The 6,624-nt window shown below is 37.4% G+C and overlaps 1 pseudogene; it reads left to right on the top strand.

Moving 5' to 3' along the window:
* The first annotated feature begins 2,311 nt into the window (after window positions 1-2,311).
* Window positions 2,312-3,437, top strand: LOC138174690 (ribosome biogenesis protein NSA2 homolog pseudogene; annotated as a pseudogene).
* Window positions 3,438-6,624: the final 3,187 nt, after the last annotated feature.

A 6,624-nucleotide genomic window follows, 5' to 3' on the forward strand; every position in this document is an offset into this window, starting at 1 on the left:
ATTGAAGAAGAAGAAAAGACTTTAGTTTAAAGTAATACATGAACTCTAAGGAGGAAAGGTTTTATTTAAACCAAATAAATATATTTATGAGAAAAAGAGGTGAACTCTACTGGGCATATACTCTAAGGATGTCAAAAAGAGAAAGATCTCACATATGCCAAGATAGTCACTGCACTGTGGAAGCAAAAATCTGGAGGAGAAAAGTGTGTGTCCATCAATTGGGGGATAGCTGTTCATATTGGAATACATGAACATAATGCAAAATTATCCAGCCAAATGAAATAATATGAAGAATTCAGAGAAAAATAGAAAAACTTTGATGAACTGATGATAAATGAAGTAGAATCAAGACATATATATTGACTATAACAACATACAAGAAAATAACACGAACAGGCTCAAATGAATTGCAATCAGCAACAAGGATGTGGGGAACAGAAGATCAAATATAATTCCTTTTTCTCTGTAGAGAAGTGAAAGACTATAGGTCTCACCATATGCAACATTACAATGTATCCCTTTGTATTTTTGTAGGCAATAAACAATATTGCCTACACTGTCGCACGTGATCAGTTTTTTCTGGTCTTTCTTGCCAGAGAGGAGTCAATGAGAAGGAGTTTATTGGAAAATTAAGAAGATTTTTAAAAATTAAAAGCATCAAAATAAATTTTTTTAAAGTAAAGAAAAGAGGTATTACAAGACTTTTCTCATTATTACACTTAGGCACAATCAGTCACAAACCAGGAATTCAGTGCTCTAACAGTAAAAATCTAACTTTTCTTCTTAGCTAAGTGGCCTGGATACCTATAGAGTAACAGGTGTAATTGGTTAGTGACATAAAAGAACTCTGGGTGTTTCTCACCTTTCAAAAGTGAATTTGTCTCCAAAAGTAAGTGTCTGAGTCCACATTTGAACTCAGGTCCTCCTGACTCCAGGACCACTATCTTGACTATACTCCTGACCAGTATCCACTGCACCACCTAGCTGTCCCCATGTTCTCTTTTAAAGATGATTATTTTAGACGGGAAAAAAAAAAGTTGTTGTTCAGTCATTTTTGATTCTTCATGACCCCTTGTGGTATTTTCTTTGCAAAGATACTGGAGTGGTTTGCCATTTCCTTCACCAGCTCATTTTACAGATGAGGAAACAAGCAAATGGAGTTAAGTGACTTGTCCAGGGTCACACAGCTAGCAAGTATCTGAGGTTCCATTTGAACTCACAAAAGATGAATCTTCCTGACTTCAGGCCTAATTCTCTATCCATTGTGCTACCTAACTGCCTCAGGAGTTAAAAGACAGTTTAAAAAAATTGAAAAAAATTCAAAGAAATTGAGTCAAAAGGGATAACTGCTAAGCAGATTGTATTTTCTACCAAAATCTTAAAGAAATCAAAAACGCCTGTATCTTTCAAATAATTTTGTGAATCCATGAAAAAAAAGTGGTTTTTCATATACCGTGTTCGAGCAATACAAAAGAGTTACCATATTCTACCACTAAGTCAGCTTGAGCAATCATTAACAAGAAGAAAAAATTAAGTATACTGTTACTATTTTTTGGTATGGCAACCAAGGCCAATATTTCAGGATCCTGTTTCCTACTTAAATCGCTCCTCCTCTTTTCCTAACTTAAATAATGACCAGAATGTAAGCAAGTACATTAAATTTAGGAGAGCATAATTCAAGAATTAATAAATGCTTTTCTAATGAAAAATATCATTAACCTTTAAACATGGCCAGACCCATCTTCAATATGTTTAATGCTGTGTTTCCAGTCCTAAATGGTCTCTATTTGTGTAGAGAAACTAGAAGTCTTTTTTGTCAAGGGAGACCCTTTGTTAATTGCTATAGTCAGCTTATACCCACCATAAGTCTTTTCTTTGCCATTTTGTTTGTATATAATTTTAATTGTTCTTACAATATTTACATGATTCACAGACACAGCATCAGGAACATATGAGAAGTGCTTAATAATAGGGGACAACTTGGGACTATTGAAAACATTTGCTCAATTACTTCAAGAAGATCTCAGCCTCTTTCTCTGCTATTTTGTTCAACTGTAATCCAACACTGCAGTCTTATACCAACTAAGCATGAGCTAATGGTGCACATGTGTCAAGGAAAAAAAAGGAGGGCCTTCGTCAAGGATAAAAAGAAAGGCCCCATGTGTACTAAAATGTTTATAGGAGCTCTTTTAAAAATATCTTTAAATTTATTTCATTAAATATTTCACATTTAAATTTTAAAAAAATTTTAACATTTGATTGACTAAAGCAAGATTGTTAAGACATTTTGAGTTGCTTTCCTTTAGAAAAGCAAATCTATTTCTTTCCGGCTTGTGGGAAGTCGGTGGCTCACGGCAGAGGGTCTGATCTGAGGTTTGGAAGCGTTTTTGGCGGCTCTTCGACGGGCCCCCAGCCGTCAAAATGCCGCAGAACGAATACATAGAGTTACACCGAAAACGGTATGGCTACTGCTTGGATTACCATGAGAGAAAGAGAAAGAAGGAAAGCCGAGAGGCTCATGAACGTTCAAAGAAAGCAAAGAAAATGATTGGTCTAAAGGCCAAACTCTACCATAAACAGCGTCATGCTGAGAAGATTCAGATGAAAAAGACTATCAAGATGCATGAAAAGAGAAATACCAAGCAGAAAAATGATGAAAAAAACTCCCCAAGGAGCAGTACCTGCATATCTGCTGGACAGAGAGCGACAGTCCCGAGCCAAAGTGCTTTCCAATATGATTAAACAGAAACGAAAAGAGAAAGCTGGTAAATGGGAAGTGCCCTTGCCTAAAGTTCGTGCCCAGGGAGAAACAGAAGTGTTAAAGGTTATTCGTACAGGAAAGAGAAAGAAGAAGGCTTGGAAAAGAATGGTTACTAAAGTCTGCTTTGTTGGGGATGGCTTTACTCGAAAACCACCAAAATATGAAAGATTTATTAGGCCAATGGGTTTACGTTTTAAGAAGGCTCATGTAACTCATCCTGAACTTAAAGCCACTTTTTGCCTACCCATACTTGCTGTGAAGAAAAATCCCTCCTCCCCACTATATACAACTTTGGGTGTTATTACCAAAGGGACTGTCATTGAAGTGAATGTGAGTGAGTTGGGTCTTGTGACACAAGGAGGCAAAGTTATCTGGGGAAAATATGCACAGGTTACCAACAATCCAGAAAATGATGGATGCATAAATGCTGTCTTACTTGTTTGATTGACTGAAGTTCTACATCTTTGATAATTATTAAAGATTCTACAATATATCAAGAAAATGACAAAAGTTACTATGTTCAACAGTCAAAACAGAACCAAAGACCCAGTTCTACATGTTGGTTGTTTTGATTTGAGACGAGACACTTTTCTACTCTTTTATGAGACTTTTTCCCATTTTTGAAGTGGCAATAAAAAAAGCTTGTAGCTAAAATAAAAAAAGAAAAAAAAAGAAAAGCAAATCTAAGAACCTGTGTTGGCAGTCACCCTGGGTATGCCAGGGTGCTTGCTGCTATAGGCCTCTACCAACAGTAGCAGCACTTTTTGCACAAAGAACCGCAAACAATGTAAATGTCCAATGATTGGGAAATGACTGAATAGGCTATGTTATATGCACACAACGTAATGTTAGCATGCAAGAAAAACAGTAAGTATGATGAGTATAGAGAAGCATGGGATGACACATATGAACTGATACAAAGTGAAGTAGAACCAGTAACTTACAACAATGGACATGTAAAGAACAACCAGGAAACAATCAAAACCAAAGGACACAAAATTATTATAAACAAATTTGACCCTGAAGAATAATTATGAGAAGGCATCTCCTCTCTTCTTTGCAGAGGTGGAGGATTATGGGTGTGAACCCCTACATATCCTTTTTTAACACCTTAGTTTTGTTCAAGTTTGGTTTTTTTTTTCTCTTTTTATTCTTTGTTATCAGGGAAGGGAAGCAGGGAAGGAACCTTCCCTGTGAAGGTTCCTTATATGTGAGGCAAAACCAAAAGATATTAATAAAAATTTTATTAAATGTAAGAAAAGCAATGTGTGAAATTAGAAAAAAATCATTGTTATTCATTTGGACAGCCTTCAAGTTGGCCCATCTCCACAAAAATCTCAATCTCTTTTATCTTCCTTTAATCACTAACTTGTAGTTCCTCAGATGCCCCAGTGGAGGGCAATCCTACTATTACTGCTGAGGGTGGTCCATCCATGTCCAGAAGGCATTGTAACAATAAGGACTGACCCAGCAACCAATCAGCACTGCTCTTCTTGACTGATCTACTGAATTCTGGACTCCATCTACCTACTTAGACCTAGCATAACTGCTCTAATTTTCTTCTTGCATTTGAATCCTCAAGCCTTTGCCAGCTGAGATCTTAGATAGTAGACTCTCCCTCTTCCTCTTGCTCAGCTTAATTCCCAAATGCTTGCTTCCTAGAGCTTCCAAATGCTGCTTGATTGATTTCTGGACAGCCCTATCCTCTTGCTGGCCACATTCCATAAGAAAAAAAAAGGCAAAAGTAGCTGTTCCCTCCCACTCTTTCTGTTTAGGCTTTATAAGTTTAAAAAAAAAATACATTTTTGTGGAGTCATATGTATATACAATCAAGATACTGTCATGTTTTTAGAAATTTGAAATGAAAGGCAGTGTGGCAGTAGACAGAGTACTTGCTCTGGCATCGGCGAACCTAGATTCACATCCCACTTCTTCTACTTACTCCCTGGGTGACCTTAGGCAAATCTATCGACCTCTCTGGCTCTGTTTCCTCAATTCTGAAAAGAAAAGTGTGGATGAAATGATCTTGTGATCGTGGTATAAGTTGTCATGCTATCCCTGTTCTTTAGGCATCATATACCAAACAGTACACTTCACTTAAAAATAATACTGCCTTATTCTATAGAAAGCCGCTCTCATATATATTTTGTTTCATTAATCCTTCAAAATCCCAGCAAAGTATGAATATGTAATATGAAACCTATTTTTTAAAATCCATACAGAAGCATAGATGGAGTAACTTACACAGTATCACCCCCAGTGAGTCAAGAGCAAAATTCAGAGTGTAGGGAAACACATTGTAACCAGCATTCACCTTAACTGCCAGAGACAAGCAAAATGCCTATTACTCCAAAAGAAAATTACAGGAAAATCTTGGCCACCGACCTTATGTGAACATTACAGGCAGACCCATTGCTTTCAAGGAAACATTGTCTGTAATGTTTGGTACCATCCACAAAAACAGAAATAGGTGAGAAGTTAATTATCCTCCAACAGATCTTTAATCTATTACTATCTGGATATATCTATGAGACAACAAAAGAAAAAAAAAGTCTGGGGATGGCTAGTGGCACTGGCCCTGGAGTCAGGAGGATCTGAGTTCAAATCCGGCCTTGGACTCTTAACACTGTCTTAACAGCTGTGTGACCTTGGGCAAGTCACTTAACCCCAATTATCCTACCTTCCCCCCCCTCCAAAAAGCACAAAAAAAAAGTCTGGAGCTAGGGTTTCATTAATGTAGAGAACTTCCACTGTGAAAACAATCTCAAAAAACTTCTTAGGGCATCAAGAGGTTAATTTGATGATTTGCTATCAGCTACAGAGGTGGTTTATACCAAATAAAGGTTTATACCAAAGGTAGATCTTACTGAATTCAAAGCTAGTCCTGTGTCCATTTAGCTGATATAAAAATAACTGGTTTAAAATTTTGAGAAATCAATCAATTTATTATATTTCCTATACAGACCAAAGATTAATTTTTCCCTTCCTGAACAGGTGAACTGAAATGTTAGCTCAAAGTCATGTAGAAGCCCCCTCCAAGAACTGAAACCTTTTTTTTTTTCATTTTAACATGCTTTTACTTGCTTTGTTCTTCCATCAAGAAGTCTTCCTAGAACTCCAAGCCAAAACTCCAATCATTATCAACTAGTCACTTGAAAGAACCCAAGATACCAGGTATCTGCATGTTGTCCTGTTTAAATTCAGGTCGCCCATCTACTAAGGACAGGTCATTGTTGGATAGAATTGTTCCTTAACCACACACACTGTGGTCAGGACCTTATTCAAAGCCATCTCAATTTGAAAGGAACTATCAAAGCTTGGGTTTTGCTGGCATAGATTTTGAAAATCCAGGATTACCTCTCGACCCTGATGAGGCATCTGAAGAGGATTTCTATGGGGGATTCCCTCTAAGTCAGGAGTTCATAACTTTGTTTGTGTCATGGACCTCTTTGGCAGTCTGGTGAAGTCCATGGGCCTCTTCTCAAAATAAGATTTTTAAAATTAAATTCATGTGTGAAGGATATGATAAATTTCAGTTAAAGTTTAGTGAAAATAAAGATTTAATTTTTCCCTAATCCAACTGCACAAATTACCTGAAATAAGAAACCCTGCACTAACTATTCTATTAATTGCTTTGGAAGTCTCAGGATTCAGAAGATTTCACTGGAAATCACTCCCCGGGGCGGCTGGGTAGCACAGCAAGTAAGAGCACCGGCTCCAGTGTTGAGAAGACCTGGAGATCGAATCCCGGGCTCAGACACTTAGCACCCACCCAGAAACACCTGGCCGTGTAACCTTGAGCAAGTTACTTAATCACAATTGCTTAGGGGCGGCCAGGTGGCTCAGCGAGTAAGAGCACCGGC

Source organism: Petaurus breviceps, unplaced genomic scaffold, assembly GCF_028583685.1.
Source record: "Petaurus breviceps papuanus isolate PSGF00001 unplaced genomic scaffold, PetGlider_PUasm1.0 76, whole genome shotgun sequence".
In the NCBI taxonomy this organism is placed as follows: Eukaryota; Metazoa; Chordata; class Mammalia; order Diprotodontia; family Petauridae; genus Petaurus; species Petaurus breviceps.